This window comes from Cyanistes caeruleus, chromosome 6, assembly GCF_971803275.1.
Source record: "Cyanistes caeruleus chromosome 6, bCyaCae1.hap1.1, whole genome shotgun sequence".
Lineage (NCBI taxonomy): Eukaryota > Metazoa > Chordata > Aves > Passeriformes > Paridae > Cyanistes > Cyanistes caeruleus.
The window spans coordinates 57,770,519-57,795,814 of NC_141706.1; the positions used below are offsets into that span (position 1 = coordinate 57,770,519).

Sequence of the window (25,296 nt, forward strand, 5' to 3'; positions counted from 1 at the left end):
GGTCCATGATACTTAGTTGCCAGATGGGATTAAACCACAACAACCACAAAAAAGGGTTTTTTCCCCTTTTCATATTTAATAGCTGATTTTGTACTCCAGTCTACCATTGCTTACCTACCAGCCTTTCTAAAAAGGCTGCTGCAGCCATGGCACAACAGCAGTACTGGAGTCACAGTGAATCCTAAATTGTGATAGATTCTTGGTACAGGTGTCTCTTCTCAGACCTTGAATTTCTCACACGTCATGGATCTTGTCAATTTAGACACAGTGAGAGGTGAGTTCTAGCCTTTTTATTCCAGGAAAAACAGGACAAATAGAGAATGCACAAGGTCCTGGGAAGATTAATCAACTCCTCCTTTACTCTGGACAGTATGTGCAGGCCTAACAGGAAAAATCTGACCAACAAGACTGAAATCTGACTTTTACCCACTCCTAGTGAAAGCAAAACTAATATGCAGTCTAAATAGATGAATAAATTTCTTTCAAATTAATGTTAAGATCCTTGATCTTAAAGCATTACCACATCATAGGTTATTATTACTGTTATTCAAAGAAAGGCAAAAATCTAGTAACTCTTACAGAATAGTTGGGGTTGGAAAGGACCTCTAGAGATCATCTAGTCCATTCCCCTGCTAAAGCACCTATGGTAGGTTGCACAGAACCATGTCCAGGCAAATTTTCAATAACTCCAGAGAAAGGGATTCCACAACTGCTCTGGGAAGCCTGTTTCAGTGGTGTGTCACCCACACAGCAAAGAAGCTTTCCTCATATTCAGATGGAATTCCCTGGGTTTCAGTTTTTGCCAATAGTTTCTCGTCCTGCCACTGGGCACCAGTGAAAAGTCTGGCCCCATCCTCTTGGCATCCACACTTAAGATATCTGTATGCACTAAGATCCCCTCTTCTCTTCTCAAGCCTGCACAGGCCCAGCTCCCTCAGCCTTTCCTCACATAGATGCTCCAGAGTCCCCTCATCATCTTTATTGTCCCCTGTTGGACCCATGCCAGTAATTCCTTGTCTTTTTTGAACAGAGGAGCCCAGAACTGGACACAGAACTCACCTGGACCAAGCAGAGGGCAGGATCACCTCCCTTGACCTGCTTACAATCCTCTCCCTAATGTACCCCGGGATACCATCAGCCTTCTTGGCCCCCAGGGCACACTGCTGGCTCATGGACACATTGTTGTCCACCAGGACCCCCAGGTCCTTCTCCTTACAGCTGCTTCCCAGCAGGTCAGTCTGGGGACTGTGTACATGTGCTGGTACAGCAGTTTATTCCTCTCCAGCTGCAAACCCTGCATTTGCCTTTATTGAACTTCACCTGGTTCCCCTCCACACAACTCTCCAGCCTGTCCAAGTTTTGCTGGATGGCAGCACAGCTCTCTGGGGTACCAGGCACTCCCCCAAGCTTTGTAGTGCCAGCAAACTTGCTGTGGCTGCACTCTGGCCCTTCACCCAGGGCACTGGTGAATAAGAGGAACGAGACGGGACCCGGTGCTGATCCCTGGGTGACACCACAGGCTACAGGCCTCCAACTGGACTCTGCTGCTGATCACAAACCTCTGAGCTCTGACACATTCAGTTCTCAGTCTACCCAACTGCCCGCTCATTCAACCCATACTTCCTGAGCTTGTTCATGAAGATGTCAGGCAAAACAGTTTTAAAAGCTTTGCTGAAGTCAAGGCACACAACACCTACCACTTTCCTCTGATCTACCCAGCCAGTTAGTCCATCCTAGAAGCCTGTCAGATTGGTCAAGCATGATTTCCCCTTGGTGAATTCATGCTGACTGAACCTGGTAACTTTCTTTACTCACACATGCTTAGAGATAACATCTAGAATGAGTTGTTCTATCATCTCTCCAGAGATAGAGGTGAGGCTGATTGGACTTTAGTTTCCTGAATCCTTTCTTGCCATTTTTGAAGACTGGAGTGAAATTGGCTTTCCTCCAATCCTCACATGTTTCTCCTGTGTTCCATGACCTTTGAGAGTGGCCTGATCTCAGGCACCTCTATTCTCCATCGCCATGGAGAGCATCTTAGCAATAACCTCTGCAGTTCCCTCAGCACTGGTGGGTGCATCCCACTGGGATCCCTGCGTTTGCAGGTGTCACGTTTGCCCGATCTCTAACCCAGTCCTGCTCAACCAAGGAAAAGCACTCCTTGCTCCAGACTTTCTCTCCTGCCTCCATGGTCTGGGATTCCTGAGAGCTGGCCTTAGCAGCAAAGACTGAAGCAAACAAGGCATTCAGTAACTCCACACGCTCTATTCTTCATCACCACAGCACCCACCCCATTCAGCAGCAGACTCACATTTTCCCTAGAGCTCCTTTTGTTACTGATGTACTTGAAGAAACCCTACTTCTTGTCCTTGACATCTCTTGCCACATTTGATTCCAAATGGACCTTACCATAATTTCTACTACACATCTGAAGTGGAACACAGATCTGGACATCTGGACAGAAACACAGTACAAGTTTGTGAGTGGACAAGCATGGATTTCTACGGGTAAAAGGGTTAAGCATGTTCAGTTTCCCATATTTCTTGATCAGCTGATCCTAGAGAGGAGCTCTAAAGCCTGCAGTCCAATTCTGGCTTCAAAACATTGCCAGTTTGCCCTCGCTGCTTGGCAAGAAACAGCAAAATTGTGTTAACAGTTTCTTTCAAGAATACATGTTAGTAAGTGCCAAATGACAGTTGTAATGACCCTGATGCATTTCTCTCCTTAGGGCTTTTTGTTTAGAAGCTGGTTGCCGCCCACGAAGAAAAAGATCATTCTTTGTCATGAACTCTCCCACCACCCTGAGCTTTCTCCACTGCCACCAGCAATACACCTAGTAAGAGTAAAGTAAGAAACCACCTCCTATTTTACAAAGAGCTACTCCTACCTGGGATTATAAACACCAGAGCATGCATTAAAGGCTTGCTAAAATGCAAGGAGTCTTTCCATCAATTTTAACAGGCTCTTGGTCAGGTCTTGAGTGTCTATTTTTATGAAATCACTCATTTCTTCCGCTGTTTATGTCAAGAACCCTTTTAAATCCATGCACAAAAACTCTATTTGGACTTCTGTCAGGGCAATGGTTTAATCATAAGTTAAATTAAGAAGTGTCACTGCAGCCAAAAGAAGCTAAGTCTGACACGGCACCTGTGCGCTGCTTCTCTGGCTCAGCATTGACCTTGGTTGACAGGAACATGTGCCTGAAAAATGCACCCAAGGGAAAACTCATCGCAACATGAACAATCACAGTAGAATGATAAACACCCACACTGCACAAGAAAGCTGCCAAACCCTCACAGCAGCCAGGACTCCAAGTGCATCTGGAAGGAAGTGTACCAAAAGAACATGTGTGTATGCACAAGTATGTATATATGTGTTTGCACACATACTCTCTTGCCCCACTTTGTGCCTACAGCACCATGTTTCATTATGTAATAAAATACATGTATAAAAATACTTTTCTGCTCCCTTATGACAGAGACAACTCAAATTATCAGGTTCCCTACATGCAATCATTATGGAAGGTTATGATGTCTTGCAGTGATTTAATCCTACTGATCCATTCACATACATTTTTCTCCTTAACAAGATAACTGATGTGTTTAGCTTTGAGCAGCTTAGCTTTCCTTTTAATAATTTATGATTACATGCTCCCACAAGATCATCAAAGCTGTGAGAAGGCCATAAAAACACATTCAGTAAGAAATTAGTCTGTGTTTCCTCTTAACTAATGGAAGAAACAATGGGTTTTAAATGTTGCATGGATGATTTTCTTGCACATGTGGTCTTATGCAAGATTCATGCTGTAAAAGATGTTGGCAAACATCTTCAAGGATGAACTGAAGAGCCAAAACAGTCTTTATGGGCTCAGATTTGTTCACCAATACAGGTACTTGCACAAGCAGAACTCAATATATTCATGCAAAGATCACTTGAACCATGAAAGATCAGGTGCATTCAGTGTTCACATTGTCAGAATAAGCCTTTCTGAAAGTGAAATGCAGAAATGACCTGCTGTGCCAATAAAGACTGAAAACAATTCCTGCTTTTTCCTATCATCTTTCATCTAAAATATTTGCTGTCTCCTGCCACATCCAGCTATCCACAGACCAAGAGTAATGAGGGCAATAAAAGAAGTTGAAGATGCTTAGTTCTTCAGCATGAGAAGTATATTTGTAGCAACACAGGCAAGATTGCAAGAAATCCATTTTTTCTGTACCTGCATGTCAATCACAGGAGATCTGTATCACTCTTGTAAGAAGGAGACTTGGAAAAGAGTTGCAACTCTGATGAAATGTATGGATATTCAGGGCTTAAGCAAAGGTGTAATTGCAATCTGCCTGTAAGAATGTCTGATAAACTTCAATTTGGAATGCCAAATCTGACACCTTTTAGGTAGCTTTCACATTGCAAGTGCCAACTCTGCTTAAGACGTGTGAAATCCTTGATGTGGCTAGAAAAAGCTGTGGATCAGCTCAAACAGCTGATCCTGCGGGGTGCTGAGCCGCTCAAGTCCCTTCACAATCACTGGTGGAGTGCATTCTTCCTGCTCTTGCCCACATGTGTGCATTGCAGCGTTTAGTCATGTAAATATGGGAAGAAACAGTGCATGGTTTTGTTTTTGTTTCAAAGACGGTCTGTGCCTGCAGCCTTGCCAGAGCCAGATGCTGTAACTCTGCATAGTGCTATTCTGCAAGATGGGCCAGAATCTTCCAGTCGCTGGGTGTGGTGGGTGCGAGGTCGCCTCATTAGCATTGTTTGAAGCTGCGTGGGTAGTTTCCATTGTGGTCTAGCAGCCATACAGCACACACCCAAAGAAGCTGGGTAAACTGCATGCAGGAATTAGCCCACGCTAAATTCCACACTTCCACAGCAGGATTGCTACCCCTACTCCAGCAAGTCAGCTGAAAGCCGGGTAGGTAGATCTCCAGAGAGAAGAGATGGGTGAAATACTCAAACAGGAGGCCTTTCCTTCTGCATCCTACAGCACAGGACATCACCTTGGTGCTGAAGAAAAGTGGCTCACTTGAAATAAAGGTGAAATTAGTAGTAGGAGGCAGATCTGCTCAAAAGAGCATCCCAAAGAGAGAAAACACCAAGCTTTCATGGCTTCAGCCACCTAAGCTGGAAATTCTGGAAACCCTGAGCGTAAAAGGAGTAACTTCCTACTAAGGGTACAGAAAACATGGAAATCCCAGTATTTTCCAGACTTTCTGATTGCTGAACAGTAAAAACAGATTGCCAGCTGGGAGCTTGGAAGCCCTACAACAGACTTCCAGTCAGCCCACAAAGCAGGGCTGCCAGAGCACCACTGATAGCATGTAGCTCTGCAACTGCTCTGCAGAGCTGATAGTCAGAGTCACCTGTCAAATGCCATTTTAAATGAGAAGCTGCAGGAACCAGAGAGCACATTTATTTAAGAAATAAAATGTTTGTTGTTTCCAGCAGGAAATTATCGCAAAAATTCTGGTTGGCAGAAAAATTTATTTTCATTTCCCAGATCAATTTTGACCAAAAACCTCTCCCTTCGACCCCCAAAAAAATTAAGAAAACAAGATTTCTCATGAACCAGAATTTCTCTTCTTCAGCCAATTTAAATCAGTGAGAACTGAAAGGGAAAAAAGGAGGGAGGAGTACTGTTAACCAGTATAAAATTTCTCAAGACCCTTTATATTGCCAGACTAGTTTTCCTGTAGTCATAGATGTTGATACCAGAAGCAGCAACAGCAATTTCTTATCTCCATCTTTACATGAGCCAAACTTACCAAGGCTTAACAAGTTACCACATGTCAGCCGAATCAAGCAGTCTTTCTACATCCATAGCCCTTAAGCAGCACAAGACAATGTGGTTTAACACAGCCATTTTTGTTACTGGCTAAACCAAGTTTCATTGCCTTAAATATGCCTCAGTCTAAATGTATAAATACTTCTGTTTTACCTATATTCTATTTTACTTATAGAATATCTCAAGTTGGAAGGGACTGACCTCTCATTAACTGAGTTAATTAAGTAATAATTAATTAATTACTGGTTCTATTTACCCAACTGTTTCATATCCAACTTATGTCTGAGTCTTATGAGAAATCCCTCCCAATCACAAAATGTGCTACAGATCACTATTTGAGTACATCACTCTTTTTTGTATAAGGATGTGCTGCTATGCACAGTTTATAGATTCTAAGGGAACCACATTAAGTAATCAAAAAGTCATGCAGGAAATCTGCGGTGCAGCAAAGCCTCAAACTCAACATCTACATTCTACATCACATTTAAACACTGGTATCTCAATGATTTCTCCTTTGAAACTACAGTCTGTCTCAGTTTCCCAGGTTAGTTGTCATGTATATTATGATCATTGAAAATAATGAGATTTCTCCTATTGCTAGCAACTGGAACTTTGCAACTAATTTTAACAGGAACAGGCTCACTGAATTCAAAAATCTAAAAATACTACAATGCTTCCCTTATATTGCAAATAGAGCAGTAGATTAGTTAACAGTTAGAGGGACTATGTATATATATGTATGAAATAATAGAAATATGTACATTTAGAATATGCATGCTGTTGTGACAACAGACTTAAGTTTTACTTCTGTAACCAGAAGCAACCTGCATACCCATGAAACATCCCACATCTGACTTCTACCTTGTTTACTTTCTCAAGGCCCCTGTTAACTTATCTCTCAGTCCATAAGATTCCAGGTCTGATAGAAATTTCAAACTGCTACCATTTAAAGGTAACTGCAACAATTGAAAAGGAAAAATAGCCTTCATCTATGGGAAGTATTCCATTATTTTACCTTAAAATAGAAATGGGCAAAAAGGCACGTTTCAACGCTGAGGTCAATATACAAGAGTACTAGCTGACCCTGCAACAGGACTGTCAAATGTAAGGATCAAATATCCCATGGTTTGCTGTGATTAAGGACATACTCACTTCCCAGCATTTGCTGCAGTTCTGGCAAGTCGTGAGACAGCAGACTTTAAATCTGTAACATGACTGATAGAAGTGTTGTTTTTAAAGGTTGAAAATGTTTTAGCACTAAATATTAAGTCACTCAGAGATTAGAATATGTATGGGATCAATTTTTCACCACATTTCATCAGACTTCTATGCTGTGAAAAACAGTGGGGTTACTCTGGCATAAAACCAACGCAATGGAATGGAGACTCATACCTGTGGTCACTAACGTGGCCCAGTTGTATATACAAAAGGATACGGGGAAAAAATATTAAGAAAGGGTGTCAAAGTCCAAATATGTTCTAAAATGACTTTCCAGTGTGACATTAAGTTGACACTGTTTTTTGATAAATACTTTGATAACATTTTTTGGAGATAGTCTACGAGTCTCACTTTTCACTCATCATTGGGACTGCAGAATTTATGCCCATATCAATTACATAAAGTGGCACCATCTTGCCACCAAGATGCAGGTGAGCCTTTGCAGTAGGACAAACTGAGTGACACAAAAGTCATATGCCATGCAAAGTCACAGATGGAAGCAGATTCCAGCAAAAAGCCTGACATCATTCTAGCTGTTGGGCTGTGCTGTCTCCATTTCAATTCTTTCTCAGACAGTTGGGTTGTGCTCTCTTTAATTCTCTCTCAGACAGTTTCTTACTGAATCCAAGACTACCTTTTGAGTTTTGCCCTTGGTTTATGTTCTCATAATAATTACACTCATTTAATGTCAGAGGAGATTCATGAAGGCCACGAGAAGATAGGCCAAGCAGTATGGAAGAAATTTCTGTGTTAGGCAAAGCTGTGAGACACAAATCATGGAAGATGGTACTCTGGAGAAAAATGGCTTGGCAGGTTGAAATGAAGGCCATAAAGTCATACAATTATAGAATCATTTGGGTTGGAAGGACCTTAAAGCTCACAGCCTTCAATTAGAAAATTCATTTACATCAACCAAAAATGAGGAGGTCCACATTGCTCTTTGCTCTTTTGGGTTTGTTTTCTTCAGTTTAGATCAGCTTTGCCTTTGAGCTCCTTCTGCCAAACTCTTGACAATTTTAATTTTGAAAACTGACAACAACAAGGAAGCTTTTAACTGTTTTTATATTAATCTACTTCAACTCATTTTTATCTAGCTAGAGGCAGGGTTTAATCAATTACAGGTTCTTTTTCTAAAGAAGGCCTCAGCTCAACTTAACCACAGTTTACACTGTGGCCTACATTACTAAATTCCAATGGCATTTAACTTTTCAAGGTCTTTCTTTAGAGTGGTAACACTGAGTTTTACATGATACACAGACAAGGGTTTAGGAAATGCCAGATGGTTACTCCTGAAAGGATTTACTGATGGACTACGCCACCACTAATGGAAAACTGAAGAGCACACTTAGCCAGAACATTGTCAGACATTAGGATTTCTCACTACTCATCACACACACACAAACAGGAAAAAAAAAAATCCTCTTTCATGCTTACTGGGAAGCTCCTGGAAGAGCCCAAATCTGCATTCCCTGCAAACCCCCAAATTCCCTTGGATTTCGCTAACAATTTTGAGTTGCACAAGCATAATTCCCTCTCCAACTAGTAACTACTGCCAGAGCCACAAAAGGCATGACTCTCCTACAACTGTTAGCCAGAAGATTTAGCCTTTTTGAGTTCAAGTTGTCAAGCTATTCTCTAGCTCTGGTAGTTCCAGGTTCAATTCCTGGTAATGATTAGGAGAACATTTACTTCACAGGGAACACAGAATCCATCTCTAAGTACTTCAAAAATTCTTAATATAGAGGAGCACCTTTAGTTTTATTTTAGTAGGCATAAATGTATACCCACATGCTCTCTCAATATATGATTGGGGGGAAAAAAGCATTGAAAACTGATTTGTAAGAGGAGATGCAGATTAATAATAAATGGTTATATAACACAAAATGGCACATAATATTAGGAATCATTAAATGCAATAAAAACCAGATGTCGCTGTGTCTGTAACAACCCCAAAAAACTCTGTCTCTTACCTCTGGGGTTTTTCTTTTACATATACACTTACATGTTAAAACTTGCAATTTCCATGGCAAAGACAAGTCAGGGAGCTTTTATGTCTGAGCTTATGAGGTTTGATAATTTTCTAAATTTGCCTGGCATAAAACACATAACAACTTCAAGCAGATGACTCAAAAAATCACATAATATTATCTGTGTATGTATTTACAGCTTATGTTTAGGAGGAAAAATGCATTCAGTGAGAGAATGACATCTTTTCAGGGATTTAAACAAAACACACCAAAAAAATCAGAGTGGAATTAAGGCTTACAAGCAGGAAGATATACAGCAATAATTGCATAACAGCCTCCCTGATTTTTTTTGCATTGGCTCAAGGAGGCTCACTGTATGAGCACACACTCTTTGGTACACTGCAGCTAAACACAGAAACTGCTTAAAATCCCAACTCTGGAAAAACTTCTGAAAAAACTTAATTTGAAATTCTGCTGCAGTCAGTGGGACATGCTTATCCATATTTATATGCTTGGCAGCTGAGGACCCAAAAGATCTACAGCAGGTTCCTCTTTCCCCTTGCACATTGAGGTGCTTTCAAATTCTACCAACCATTTACAGAGCTCCAGCTCTCAGCTGAATAAAATGCTTACAATAATCTGGAGAGCACAGTCTAGACAACCCTCATCCTGAGAACATATTTGCTACCACAGGGCACCAAAAGTCTTCAAAAAATTGTAAAGTAGACAATTTCCTTCCCTTTGGAAAGAGTGAAGTCCGCTGAATGTGTTAAGTTGGACTCACCATAACAATTGCTTTTTCCTCCACAAAATATACTAAGGGCCTAATATCATACTCCATTCCTACAGTGATCAAATTCTACAAACACATAAATTATCAAATATCAGCATGTAAACTGTTAGAATCCTTGTTGTCGGGAGCAGTAAAAGTATATGTTTACATGTTTAATCAAAATGAAAATTATTGTTTAAAGCAAAAGGATGACTTGGAATCTGTCTTCACAGAGAAAAAAGCGCAAGCTCTTTTTCTTTTTGCAGAAAAAATAACATTTGTTGATGATATACAAATGTTAAGAAAGAAAAGTATGAACAAACAAAAGCTATTTCATCAAATTCTCTAACAGGGACACAAAAAGGAAATGCCAAGATGCCTTACATTAATAAGATGCCGTTTATGACAGGTAGTTAATCCTTTCAAAATCACAGAATCATAGAATGGGTTAGGTTGGAAAGAACCATAAAGAATATCCAGTTCCAACCCCCCTGCCATGGGTAGGGACACCTACCACTAGACCAGGGTGCTCAGGACCTTATCCAGCCTGGCCTTGAACACTTCCAGGGATGAGGCACCCACAGCTCTCTTGAGCAACCAGTGTGTCACTACCCTCATAGTGAAGAAATTGTTCCCAATATCTAATCTAAAACTGTGCTCTATCAGTTTAAACCAATTACCCCTTGTTCTATCACTCCATGCCCTTGTAAAAAGTCCCTCTCCAGGTCCCTTTTCAGCCCCTTTAGGTACTGAAGGTATCTAAAAGTCCTCCCAGATCCTTCTTTTTTCAAGGCATGAGTGATGCTGAAAACCATGAGACTGACTTACCTCATTTCCCTGCAAAGTAAAATCTGTTTGTTCTACAATGGAAAAATCCCCCTTTTTTTTTTTTTAGTAAACTTCAACGTTTATTTTGGTGCAAGATTCCCCTCGGATACAGAGATGTGACCACCTAACCCAAGCTGGAGTGTGGTAACACACATCCATACTGCCCATCCTCCTGTAGCATCTTTTGCAACGTGTGCTGTTCACACGCCAAACACTCGTTCACCGATAAACTCTTTATTGGGAAATTAAGTAAACTGGCCAACTATGTGTACCAATAATGGTAAAACTGATAAAAACTGGCTAGAGGAACACACAAGCAGGAGATTATAATAAGAGAGAGGAAGCCTGCTGGAGAGGAAAGAGCAGGGAAAGAGATAAAAATGGTCTCTGAAAATTCGAACCATTTATTTTGTGTTTGTATATAACATGTATTTACATTTCACCATAATGATAACAGGATCCACCAAGAAACAGTATCATAGTATGAGGAAAGGCCCCAACAGTTTTGTACAAGACTCTGCTGGGAAAACTTGTTCAGGAAAGGTCTTCCCCAAGACTCCTACCAGAACCTGCAAGCTGTTTGTAACCTGCTCCCTGGCAGAGCTCAGACACTCACAAATTGAGATGACAGCTGGGCATGGTTTTATGGAGCCTAGCAAGGCCCACACAGCGCAGTTGGGTGCCTGCATCCCTTTGCAGACCTATCTGCTAGAATTTTACTCAAGTTTACGCAGGCCATCTGTGTAACAGCCCAAGTGACAATGCCGGTGCACCGCCACCCACCGCACCAGTGACTGAGCAGCAACGCCGTCTCGCTCTTTTCAACCACCTTCTGCCACAGATCTCTCCACTATGAGCCACTGATTTGGAAACAAAAATCCATGCAGGGCCATTTCTCATGGAAAGCAGGGTTAAACACCCTGAGCACCAATCTGTAAGGCAGTGGGAGTCTGAGAGGCAGATGCCCCAGCAGGGACAGATCTGGTACTGGTTAGAGAGCCACAGCCTCGAGAACATTTTGAAAAGCTTACATATTGCACAGTTCCTTAGCTACTCCACACTGTGCTTCTGTACACTGCACTATAAAATCTCCCAGTGCAGTAGGTGGGCTGGCTATTTTTAAAGTGCTTTGGATGAGTTTAAGCTGATTATTATGCCTCTTTAATTCTCCTCCTTTTTGCAAAAGAGACTGAGTTTTGACTCAGAAATAAATACGTCTGGCAAAAGAAAACAACGTCAGGCTTTATGTAAAATTTACGCTGAACATAAAACTAAGTCTAAATACAAGGCAAAACATCTTGATAAGTGGTTAATAAGTTAATAAAGATACTATTCATCAACCCACTGGAGCTGAACATTACAGTGATTTATAGTTCTCTGGAATGTTTTTTACCGGTGTATTTATAACTGCTTGCACCACATGGTCCTCACATGGCTAACCAGCTCTGCAGGATCTGTTTGTTATTTAAGAAAAGCATATTAATGAAATCTTAACATAAAGTGAGTGACCAGAAAATATAGTGACAGATATTATATTTTATAATCCATACATGAACTAAAAAATTTACCAGACCATTCTTTAAATAACTGTTAACATATTGAGCCAGCAGCCGTAATTCATACATATTAAATAAATAAGAAAGTAAAGGTTATAATGGAAAACTGTTCTGTTGCTGTAAAAGTGAAACCTAGTGAGCTCCAAAGCTCACAAGATTCTGCTGAATCCATTCTCAGGTTAAAGAGTTTGAAGCTCAGCTTCAGGACGTGTTTTAATTCAAATTTAATTTAATAACAAAGTGTCTCACTAATTGTTCCTGGCAGGTTAGAGGAGGATGTTGAATGCACTATCTGTGTCTTTGTCATGCAGCTGGCAGCAATGCTGGACTTTCCTAGAGCTCTGCAGGAGTAGCTAAAGAAGACCTCACCAATTCTCATTACATGAGCCGGCACTCAGTGTTCAGACTGCACTCCCAGTTGCTGCAAGGGTTATGAACTCTTGCACTTCCACAAGTCCATTTCAAACAGACTTTCAGTGCCAGTAGTCTTGCACAAAAGCATGTTTACAGATTTGGAAAATGAACAGAAAAATAATGCAGTTGCTCTCATGTCAAAATTTAACTGGACTTTAAATATTTTAGGATCTAAGGTCCTAGAATTCACATCCAAATATAGACATAGACACATAACGAATAAGATAATTTTAATACAGAGATAATTCCTAGAACATTGTTTGAGCTTTATTGACTAGTTAAAAAGACAAACTAAACAGCTAGCTTATCCTGGAAAGCATGAGACCCTTTTTCACAAATAACTGTGATCAACTTATTGGGACACAAGACTGGACTCAGCATATCTAAACTGACTGCATGCACCCTCTGGGTCTGAACTTTGGTTACCTTCCTCCTTGTCTCTATTCTTTTGAGATCTAGCATGAGCTGTATTAACACTTTTCCCTAGTTTTATCTAGGTGGCTTGACTTTGAACTGGAACAGAGCAGAGGAGACTTGCTTGCACAGCAACCCCCAACTTTCAACCATACGGCAACAATTAACAGCAACTTCTGTCACCACCTCTTTGCACTGAATAGATACCTCTGGGCAAACAGACCCTTGCACAGTAGCCCCAGGAGCCTGAGAGGCTGCAGAATCATCAGTAAGAAAACCCACAGTCCAGAGTCTGACATGTGCTGCATAGACTAGCACAAAGTTACATTACAAGCCCAAATGAAGTTTGAACAAAGTACAGCTACAGGCAACCCCTCTGTTCTGTTTCCAGATCAAACAGTTTGTGTGTTTGAACACTTCTGTTTGTTTGTTTGTTTTGCATCTGTTTCTGAGACCCTCTTTGTCTGACCTGAGTGTACTCCCAAGAGCTCTATCTGGACCAGTATATTTCTCACCGTAAGTGCTACATCAGCAGCTTAGCACATTGGAGAGCTTCTTTCTAAATTCAAAATTGCCCTTGTACTTGGAGGCGTACAGCATGTACTTGAGAGCATCACAGGCATACCAGTTTTTCTCTCTGTGTATCCAAGGATGATGTTGCAGGGTACCATCCAAATCATCCCACTTGCAATTGTAAATAGTCCAGCACTACTTTGCCCTCTATGCACAGTCAATACATCCCTAAGACAGTCACTGCAAACCTTTCTGCTGGTAAAGATGAAATGCTGACCCACAGTCCTACAGCTGTATGGGATTATGCCCCATACATACCATCAAAACCTGGTATTTCTGCTGCACAAATATATCCTGTGTGCTTATATAGTGATTGGAGCATTTTGATACAGTTCTGCATCATTTTGAAAAGTTGTAAAGTCATCCAGGACCACATAAAACCTCTGGAGAAATGGGGGGGGGAAAGGCAGGAATGGGAGGTAGAAAAATTAAGACATTACTAGAAGTAGTCTGTGAACTTCATGAACCAATTACAGAAACCCCAGATGCAAAATACAGTATAGAGCTAAATTCCAGCACCCATTACTCACCCTACTTTTGCAACATGAGTAAGTCATGTGTGCAATAAGATACTGCTCTGCATGAGACATCCATGGTTCGGTATAACCTGGACCACACTGCATGCGGGATTTTCTGTCCCAAAGCAAAAAAGCAAATTGAATGAAGAAAGTAGAAAAATATGACAGTGTGCAAGTTCCAGGCAAACAATATCAGAAGGACAAAATGTGAGTTGCAGTTACATTTATATACACCCTGAACTCTGATTTCAGAGTAGATACACATAGCATGCTGTTATCAGGCATTTGCCATAGGGTAGATGATTTTGTTGGACCTTCTGGAGAGAGCAGGGAGAAGGAATGGTCAGATATTTTTTATCATCTTTAAAATGACTGGAATTTATTTCCAACTTTGTTCCAGCTGCAGCTTAGTTTGGTTTTTTTCCAAGATTCTAAGCATACCCTACCCGATGTGTGGGCTAGGCAGGCTTTAGAAATGGAAAAGAAACAAATTAGGAAATTGCGTCTTGCTTTTTCATTCTGTCTTTACTTTCTCAATCTTTCACCATTTCACACAGATTACAAGCTCTATCCCCACTGAGAAATGCAGGGCATGTTAAACAAGGAGTATTTTGAACAAATAACAAACTCTGAACACAGCTGTCTCCAACAGTCAGTGATCCAGACTCATTCTGCCTGTCCTGTCCCATCACTAGTCACTCCGATGGAAGCTCCACATTTCCTATCTTCCGTGCTCTCCAAACACCTGCTTCTTTCCCTTTTCCACTTCCACTTGCTTCTTTTCCTCCTGTATACATAAGGACCTATCTCCACACTGTCATACTCAATCTCTCAATTAAAAAGGTGACATTTTATATCAAAAACAAAAAACTAAGCAATTGTGATTAATGATTAAGGAGGTAGGACTTCAAGAACAATGCACCAAGGAGGCAAAAATGTCTGTACTGGGCTAGTGAAATCTCTCTGTCGTGGCCTAATGACAAAAAGAAGCCAAACTGGAAACCCTGTTTGGAGCCTAACCTGTTAAATTCTCAAAATTTCCATCAATTAGTGGTTTGGGAATTTCCTGTGTGGCAGCTGGCATCCAGATTACCATGCTTCATATCCATACATAAATTTCTTCAATTAATTTTTCATTGCCCTCTCATTTTGTATTTGTGAGAAACTAATTAACTGTCATTTGAATCTTTTTACAGAACTAATACACAATGCTTCCATTAGTACCCTGTATCACTGCTGACATACCACATCCAATCCATACAGCCATAAAGTTTTGTTTCACATCCAGTTAGTAGTCACAAGCTGGTATTATCTTCCACAATAAAGCCAAAACAACTATCATTATATCACATCTATTTTCTAGCTTCAAGCAAGTGTATAAGGCAGCTTTGGAAAATATTCTCAACATACGTCTTCCAATTCATTACTCTGTAGTGCCAATGGTCATGTAGTGCAAATTAACTTGTACAGTTTTGGATGTAAGCCTGAGAGTGAATGCCAACCACTGATTTTCCACAGCCCAGGCTACACACATTCACAAATCATTGTAATACATATAATAATGCTTTGTGAAATTGTAAGTCTTAAAAGAGAGTTAATGTTGCCTTAAGAAGATCAGATGGACAAGGTAGTCACTGTAGCAGTTTTAGCCTACTTTCCAAGTGTTACTGGACAACATGTGATGTATCTATATGCAGAACAGTGCTTGTATTTGGAAACATGATTTTCAAGAAATTTCAAGTTTTCTGGACAATTTTTTCAAGAATTTGTGTAATTTCTGCAGCTGCATATCATAGGGTTTTCAAAATGGGTTGACTCAGACACACCCAAGTATTCTTGTAGGGCTCTGTTATTTACAAGCCACTCTGTTTAAATGGCACTTATGATTTGGCTATACTCACTACTTTGTTTTCATTGTCTTCACATACTTTCACATGTCTTTGTCTTGATACCATTAGGCTTCCTAGCAATACGGAGAAACTTTAGATTTACTCCTTCAAAGAATTAATGGCCCCAACCCAGAGTCCCGCTGACCACAGTGCATTTTGGTTAAGGTAAAACAGGCTGAACACCGTCAAGAGCAACCACAAAATCTAAATCTGAATTAGAGGGATAATATGGTCTATCTTTGTACTTTTCTGCAATAACAAAACCTTCACAGTGGCTGAAATTCTGACCTCACTAACACTAACCAACCTCTCTCTAAAAGATTTCGCTAATACAGTTTCACTGGTACAGGCACCTTATAAGTTAATTCACTTCTGCTGTTATTTGTAATTTGAGAACCAGATGCATAGAAAATTATCGGAATGTTTACTCCTTAAAAATCAGTATAAAAACAGATAGGAGGGATGGAGAATCCTGAATATATAAACTCAAAAGCTGAAGCAGTCAGTTCCAATTTTTCATATATATGACACTATTTTCTTAATGGTTGCATCATAATTTACTAACAGGGCATTTGTCTTCTTCATTTATTTTCTTTCCCTTTTTTTCCCTTTAAAATCACAGCTGAAAATCAATGCAAACTCATTCAGTGATTACCCAGGAGAAAACTTCTATTTTGTAAAGTGAACATTGCGCTTTTGGGACTTCTCTGAAAACTCTTAACAATGTTACACCCTTGGGCCTTTCTGTCTTCCAATTCCTAGCTTGAAAGCTTGCATTCTCACTAGCTGTCCCTTTTTAAGTATGCTTTTGTAAAACTGCACTGAAGTGAAAAATGTTCATGAAGAACTTTGGTTTATTATTTTAAATAGCAAAGGTAGCTCTCCTGCCTCAATTTTGGCATCTTACAGATTAATTTTTTTTATTTTTTTTTTTACATTTTGGCCAAAAATATCAATAAAATAAAGTAATTCCCAATGTTACAGCCAACAAAGTGATTACATTATTACTGGATAACATCACCTCTCTGGAATTAGGCTGCTAGCTGAGATCTTATTATAGTAGTGAATTCACACTGCCATGGTTAGCATGGTTAGCAATGTCAGCATTTCAATTATAATAGTCTCTTCCTCCTCCTCCTCCTCCTCCTCCGCCTATCTTTTCTCGAAGGACTGAAATTTGGACTTAAAAATTAACTTAATGGTGAAGGACTGACAGCATAATCCATGTCACTAAATCCATGGCTTATCATTTTAGCACATTTCTGACAAGTAGCTTTAGAGTATTTTTAAGTATAGGCCCGACTTCATGCCTTCATCCTATATCCAAAACTTAAGTGTGTATGCAGGGTATGTATCACTCATTACCATTACCTTTGTGGCTGGAGCTTCTTAATAAATAAATAATCGCTTCATATCAGGGAGACACTGCTTTCAAAACTGTGCATCCAGACTGAAAGATGCGTATTGCTACAGTTTCGCCTCAAAATTGTGTTTCAAAACAGGGATGTCACGCACTAAGCATGTTTCTCAAAAGCACTGCTGGTGCTGAGCTACGCAGTGTAAAGGATCTGAAAGCACTCCACCTGGGAGCTCTGGGAAGAAGTGGGAGACCCGCTGCAGGCTCGCCATTAAGACGTCCGCCATACGTTTTTGCTGGGACGCGCCAGGAGGGCTCCATGGAAACCGCAGGCAGCTAAAACCCTGCCGATCAGGGCAGAGCACAACGGTGATGACACCGCCGCTGCCCGGCACTCGGGCTCCGAGTCCCTGTCCCGGTCTGTGCCCCGCGTCCCCTCCCCGCCCCGCGCTAAGGTTCTGTGTTTGCCCTTGTCCGTGGGCGGGCGGCTGTCCTGTCCCCTGGGCACACGCCGGACGCACCTCGGGGACGGCGCGGGGCACACGGCCGGGGCTGCGCTCGGGGCCCCGGCCCGCCCGCCCGCTGCAGCCCGGGCCTCGGAGCGCAGCCCCGCCGGGCAAGGGGCGCGAGGGACGGCCCCCCCCTCCCGGCCCCGACGGTCACTTACGTTGGGGGCGGGTGCCGCCGGGAGCGCCGCCGGCCGCGGGGACGGACCCCGGCCCGCCTCCGACAGGGGAGCCGGCCGGGAGGGGGGGCGGCCTCCCGTTCGGTGTCGGAAGGGTGAATATTTGCCGGAAACCCGGGCGTTTATTCCACTTGGCAGAAGCGGAGGGGGTCGGGGAGGGGGCATGGGTGCGACGGGTGGCACGCGGTGCCCGGGGAAGGGGGCGAAGAGCGGGCCCGCGATGTGCCCGCTCGCCGCTCGATCCGCTGTCGGATCCGCTGCCCGGCGGCTGCCGCGGGCCGCCGTGAGTCACCCCCGGCCGCGGCAGCGTCAGCCTCGCCGCGGCGTTGGCAGCCAGACGAGCCGCGGCGCGGAGCCGCCGCTGTCCTCGGATGAACCCGGCGGGGCTGCCAGCGCCAGCCGAGTGCGCGCAAGGCGAGAGCCGAGGCTGTGCCGGCGCGGCGGCGTGCGACACCCCTGCGGCGGGGATGGCGGAGACGGGGCGGGGGGCGGGAGCGGGGGGGGGCAGCCCCTCGGCGGCCGGGCCGGAAAGGTAAGCGTGGGACAGGGAAGGTGCGGCGGGGGCACGGTCACGCAAAGGGCACGGGGCGGGGGGAGGCGCTGCCCCCAGGGCCGCGCGTCCCCGAGGACGTGGCTGTGGCGGCCCAGGGCGCTGGGCGGAGATGGAGGGGAGCGTGGGGGGCCAAAGCCCCTCCGCTCCAGGCACGGGGCAGATGGCTTCCGACAGCGGGGATGCTCGTGGGAGCGAACGGCAAACCCCACCCGGGCCCTGTCCTGTTTAAATAAGAAAAAGACAGCATCCTCTGCCCCGCGGCGCAAAGATCCGCCTCCTCTTGGGCGAAAGGTGCCTCGTTGCCCAACAGCATTACCTCCCTTCTCCTGGCCGCGGGGAGCGGCAGGAAATCGGGGCAGCTGCCGGCAGCTGCTGGCGATGTCTCGAAAGCCGCAAGCAGGGTCACGGCCGCTGCCGCGCTCCCACCGCCGTGTCCCCGAGGTGGCGTAACCCGGGGTTGGGGGGTGGTTCATGGGCTTATCCACAGCCTCTTCCCTTGCTCCCACCTGTCATCTTTAGTTTTTCTTTATTTCTTTGCTGTCCGCCCACCCCATCCCCTACAGCTGGAGCGATCGAGTCCCTAAGGACAGGGCAGGTTGCCCACGCGAAAGCACGGGGAGTTTGATACCCGGGAGGACATCTTCTGCCCTCCACTTCCCCAGGGCACACCGGGCTGGGCTCCGCCGGGGGCGGTGGGGCGCCGCGCTACCCCCGAGGAGCCGCGCTGGGATGCGCCGGGAAAGAGCTCTGCATAAGGGAGACGAGACCCGGGAAAAGGGCTTTTAAGGAAATTCTCCTTCGGTGATGTGAGGTGGGGTGGGAGGGACGGAGGCTCTCTTTGCTCCGGGAGGGTGAGACCTATCCGCACACGCAGATCAGGTCGTCGCAGTGCAGCAGGTGCTTCCGAACCCCTTCGCTTCTTCCCCGCTCCGTCTCTGAGAACAGCGCCCGAGGGAGCCCACAGACACCACCTTAATAGCCGTAATAATTAAAAACAACAACAACAACAACAACAAAAAACCTTCTGCCTGGCCTTAATGATCCTTTACACACATTCCCCAGCCGCTCCCTCCCCCATCCCCCCAGTGAAGGGCACTGATTATTCGCACTCCTCTGTTTGCCGAGAGCGCAGCCTGATGAAAGGACTTTATCCTCGAGTGACTCCATCGCTTGCTCCTCCTCCTCTCCCCAGCCTCGCTTCGCTCTCAGCCCTAATTGGGCTCTTGCTAATATGATTAAAGCCCAGTTAAATGTTTCTTGATAAATCTTGTCAAGAGAGGATCCCCCTCCGTCCCCTCCCCTCTCTGTCAGTTGTCAGAAGCCCGGTTATAGACAGGACATGCCCGGCTCCTGCTGTTCATACTCTGGTGGGAAGTTGGCATTTCACAATTGTTCCTTTAACAGGGTTGTTTTGGAGCTGGTCCTGGGGATTGTTCCTCTTCAGGCCGGGCTTGCTGATAAGAACCGCCCGTGGCTTTTATGTAACACGTTAGGATTTGGTCCTGGTCCCAAAATCGCACTGTTTCTTTAGTCTTTTATTTCATACCCACCCTCCCCCTCCTGCTCTCGCTGCTCTTAGTAGCCTGTTCCCGGAAAGGCTCTTGATCGATGCGAGCCGTGCAAGAGCAGCGCGGGTCTCAGCGGAGCTGCGCGGGGGCGGAAGGTGCGCACCGGGGGCTGGTCCCGCACAGCCCGCACCTCCTGCCCCCATCTCCCGGGAAAAGCCCGTTTTCTTCGGTTCCTCTCTGCACTCTCGGAGCCTTCGAGAGAGGGCTTTAGTGTCCGTGCTGTGCGAGCCGCCCCGATCCTCCGCAAGTTTTGCGGCAGCAGCACGGCAGCGAGCGCGCTCTGCCCTTCACCTGCGTCTGTTTCCTTGGGTTTCACTGCAATTGAACTCGGGGCTTAAACCCCATCCCGCCCTCATTATCCCTGGGGGAATGTGGTTGAATTCGTAGGAATTAGGAACCAACAGTCGGCGTTGGAGGGTGAGGGTGGTCCCCCGGGCGCCGGGCCCCCCGCGGCCAGCCACGGGCCGGCAGCGCTGCGCCTGTGCCGGCGGCACGGACCGGCTCGGCCCCGGCTCGGGGGGGCTCCTTGGTGGGCGTGTTGTCTCGCTCGCACTTTGGTGTTCAGTTTTCTTTGGGGTTTCACAGGTCCGGCAGGGTCTGTTCGAATGAGTTTGGTTGCTGCTTCAGCCTTACTGGGCTTGCAGGCTGAGAGGGCTGTAGTTGTCGGGGGGGATGGGGACGGGCTGTTTGCTGCCCTGTCGAGCCGCGTAGCCGTGGCCTGGGAGTCCTTGGATCCGCGGCTGGAGGTGGCATTTCCCGATGGCACACCTGGCCCTGGCTGCAGCCCGTGCCCCGCGTGCCGGCAGCGAGCTGCTGCCCCACCGCATTTCCACGGGGGGCACGCACTGCCTTCACCAGTGGGAAGCAGGGACAGGGGTCGCCGAGGGACACGGACCGCTGCCTCTCTCCCACAGCCCGGCGAAGTGCTCCCCAATCCCTCCCGCTCGCCACGGTTTCAGCCCCACAGGCTGCTTCTCTTCTTGGCCGAGGCTCTCCCGGGGACAGGCGGCAGCGCTGCCCCGTCCGCCCTCGGGACCGCCGCTGCGGGGCCTGCGGGAGGCAGCGGAGGAGAAAGGTCAAAACGAAAAATCATCCCCAGCCCCGGGGAGCACAGCTCCAACAAAGGCGCTTGTTCCGTGGGCAGGGGAAAACCCGAGCCAAGGGGCAAAAGAGCGATCTCCCTCCCCTCCGAGCCCCGCTGCCTCCTGCGGGCGGCGGAGCCCGGGGCGGCGGGGCTGAGCCCGGCGGGACGGGCGGGGGGCGCGGGGCCGGCCCCGGGCGGGGACCCGCGTCCCGCTGAGCTTTCTCCGCCTTAGCTCGAGCTAGCGGAGCGTCGGCCCTCCTCAGGCGAAGTTTGAGCCGCGGTTTGAGGATGGTTCTCTCTCCCTACTCGTTCCTTCCCCTCTCCCCTGTGTGTTCCCCCTCCGGGGGGGGGCTCTGGGCTAGTGCGAGACCACAAGAGCTGCGGCCCCTTTGGCCCGGGACTGTCGATTTACCCGAGAAGAGCCCTAAATAAGCAGCTGTTTGTGCTCTAGCTGGAACGCTGGAGGCTTTCTAAGAATGGCGCTTTTCTTACACGAAGTTTGGGGGTTTTTTAATTTAATTTTATTTTTATTGGTACATCGAACCAGCCTACAGCATTGCTGGCGTCTTTCCACCAGGTGTCTGGAGCTCAGAGAAAAATTCAAATGAATCTGAAAATTGTGAGACAGTTTCCCTCCCCTTCTCCAAAATAAAATATGAGAAAGAATTGGTACAAACTGTCCCGGAAGGGATTCAAGATGGAAAAAGAAAAGCAGCTTCACTCCACCAGAGCGGTGAGAACCCAGAAAGGCCTTCTGCAGTCAGGAAGGAATCAAAGCACCTGGAAGATGGAATTTGACTGGTTTGAGAACCAGCTTCTGAGATGTGGTTACCACCCACAGCGAGGAACTTGACCCCAGGATCCAAAAAATCCCTTCTAGTACTCTTCCTAAAAAAAATTATTTTGCTTTTCTATACAACAACAACAACAAAAATTAAGTCCATTGTACGCATTAAACTACTCTGCTTCACGGCACTCTTGTAGGTATGAGTCCCTGTTCCTGTTCTACAGAGGGTGAGCTGGTTTGCTCCAGGGGTCACGCTTGGAGCTGGGGGCACTTGCTCAGTCCTGAGACCCAGAGCTCCCACCACCACCCAGCACTGCTCTGCTCACCGATGTCCTCTGAGACACTGATGCTGTTAGGGATTGAGAGAGGGCTATCTGCAAATACAGGGGGCTGCTTTGCAAGATCCAGGAAATACCAATTCTGATCCAAGTATACAGTATGAGGGAACATACATGCAACTGGGGGATTTAGGTTTTAAACTCTCAGTGTTTGACTGCTATAATTATTTACTTAAATGCCACTTAGTCTTGATAAGTAGTCCTTGTTACTTTTAGAATAACCCAGCTGAACTTACTGAAAGATTTTCTACTCACCTGACTTAAAAAACAATCATTTTCTGTCTGAATAAATAGAAAGGACTGACTGATGCTCATGCTTTCGATGCAGACAGCAAAAGCTAGACTCAAATCTACTTGCTTTTCTTATGCAAATCTTCTCACAGGATTAGAAGAGAAAGTAAACAGCAGTCCAACCTTAAGATCTTTTTTCTTTTTAGAGGCAGCCTGTTGTATAAATCTGAAATAGAAACTGTTTTCATTTGAAGATCAAATAGAAGTTATCTAGTGAAGATGACAAACAGGGCAGTATAATCTGTTTGCATTTTTGGGAAAAGGAAAGCTCTGGTTTTGTTTCAAGGCAAGGAACTTTTAAATAATATTTAACGAAATAATTGACCTTGATGTTTAAACTACAACTTCCTTCATGTCATTAAGCTCATTGTTTTTTTTAAAAAATGTTTAGTATCTGAACTCTGGCGTTCATTCTGCTAATCTCATAATAACATTTGTTTCATGTGGAATTTTGTTTGATGAACTCATTGGTGAAAGAGAAGAGAAAGAGTTCAGAACAACTCAAGCTTTACAGCTCATTTCTATTTTTTATCCCTGAAAAAATACCAAAAACACCCTTATGCAGAATGACTTTTCAGGAACAATTTTTCAGATGGATGGATCAAGAAGAAACTTTCTACAGCTGAACCATAAGCCTTGGGACAAACTGTTCTTTTAACATGCATTCTGACTTTTTAAAAATATTGCAGTCCTTGACCACAAAAAAGTGATTTTGTGGAGTTTGTCCTCATGATAACTAGGCTCTGAGTCTGCTTTTGAAATGTGAGAGAAATGGAACTAACTCCATAAAGTGTGTCTGTCACATAAAGCTTTTAGGACAGCCTGATTCACACTATATCCTGCTCTTTGTTCAACTGACATTTCCAACTGCAGAATGAGGCACATATCTAGGGACTGCTATTATTTAAGCTAAATATGTACATTTTGGATCAGTTCTATTTTATTTGAACAATTTCTGTTTGGGGATCTTAAGTATGAAAGGATTGCAGTGATGTGCATTTTATTAACTATCCCTCATTTTTTGTACATGCACAAAGGTGCATAAACATACACATTTACTAGTCTCTCTGCTCTGCAAGAGTTCAGAAAATTCCATGCAAATTTTTTTTCAAATAAAAGCAAATAAGGAACCAAATGACATACACATTACCATACAAGAAAATAGGAAAACAAACAAGGAGAAATAAAAGCAATAAATGAACAAAGTTTAACTTAATTTTTATTTGTAAATGAAAAATACCACGGCAGAAGTGGATTTTTTTTTCAGTCATGTGATCCTTGAATTGCAAAACACTGGTATCTACCAAAACACTGTTTTGTACCCTGCACGTTGTGTACTCACTCATAGATGAAAGCTCTTCCTTTTTCCCTGCTGGCACACATTTTTTCTCTCCAATGAGCTCCTACTTTCAATACACAGATGTCTGAGAAATCAGGTTGCTTCCCAACAAAGGACACATAGTTAACATTTCTGCTGATAAACAATATTTGGATTCCCACCACAGGGTACAAACAGTCAGCTCAATAATGTTTAAAGACCTGGGATCTAGAGAGCATGATGGTGTTGCACAACTGGAGATGTGACGTTATCTGGCAATCTGAGCAGGGTCACACTGGTCATAGGAAAATACAAATTCTGTGTCAGGATTCACATTGATGCAGGTTTTCTCAACTTCACACAAGTGTTACGCAGTACAAAAAAGAATAAATTGTCAGAGCCATCTCCCACCTCATCACTATCCTCCATCTCTTCCTCCCCTATGCCATAATGGGCATGGGACATCCCTCAGAGCATGCCATTGCAGTCCCTCAAGTTCCTGTCCCCAAGTGACTAACAGGTGACAAGCTGTGTGTGACACAGGGCAGCACCCACGTCACACCAATGTGTATGTAGGAGGCACAGCCAAGGGGCACTTTCTTTTGCCCCTTTAATACAATCCCCAGTCCTGTTGGTGTGACTCAGCAGCAAGTGAAGGGAGGTGGCAGCCCCCATCCAGTGGGGTTATCGTGCAGCTCCCATCCATAGGTTGCCTCCCTGCCTGCCAAGTTAATTTTCTACCACTTACGCAGATGCTCTTCACTTTTACATGGAATGAGAACATGGCACCTGGGCATGGCAGTTCCTGACCTCAGATACTACAGATGCTGCAAGAGCAGCAGCTGTTGTTCAGCTGTGGTTACTTGCAGAAGCTACTGGCTCTATTTTTTTTTTTTTTTTTTTAATATTATGAGCTTCAAGAAAAATAGTACAGTAACTCTTACCAGTGAATTAGGTGCTGTGCCTGCTACAAGCCACATCAGACCAATAGCCTGTGTGTTTTGGGCTATGCAGCCAGCACCTAAGCTGATACAGCTTTTCCCAACATCCAAAAATAGCTTGCAACACACAGGCAGAGACAGAAGATGGCATTTCTGTCATACAGGGCATACGTGCTCATTACATCTTCTGTTTCTGTGATGGTGATTTGTGAGGAACCAACCTGGCATATTGCCTCAGCCCGGGGAGTAAACTTCATTTTCTCAGCACAGGTGTTAAGCAGGCAGCTGTGCAAAACCAGACTTCTTTCTGAGACTGAATGCACTGTTCTTCCATATTCTCCTGAGGATGATTTACCTTGAGATTGTGCTAGACCATGGGAATTCTCTCACTCCAATATTTATATCAACACCCATCACTCTTGTTTAAGGAACCAGAAAGA

General features: G+C 44.6%; 2 long non-coding RNA genes across 2 annotated transcripts in view; one reads left to right on the plus strand and one right to left on the minus strand.

Moving 5' to 3' along the window:
• The window catches only part of LOC111929812 (uncharacterized), a 173,179-nt gene extending 155,124 nt beyond the window's left edge, over nt 1–18,055 (minus strand). Inside the window, exon 1 of the long non-coding RNA XR_015287742.1 lies at nt 17,959–18,055. This is a non-coding gene — a long non-coding RNA (uncharacterized LOC111929812). The remainder of the gene's footprint in view (nt 1–17,958) is intronic.
• A 405-nt stretch (nt 18,056–18,460) lies between these two features.
• LOC111944151 (uncharacterized) overlaps nt 18,461–25,296 on the plus strand; it is a 52,557-nt gene continuing 45,721 nt past the window's right edge. The window contains exon 1 of the long non-coding RNA XR_015287743.1: nt 18,461–18,508. This is a non-coding gene — a long non-coding RNA (uncharacterized LOC111944151). The remainder of the gene's footprint in view (nt 18,509–25,296) is intronic.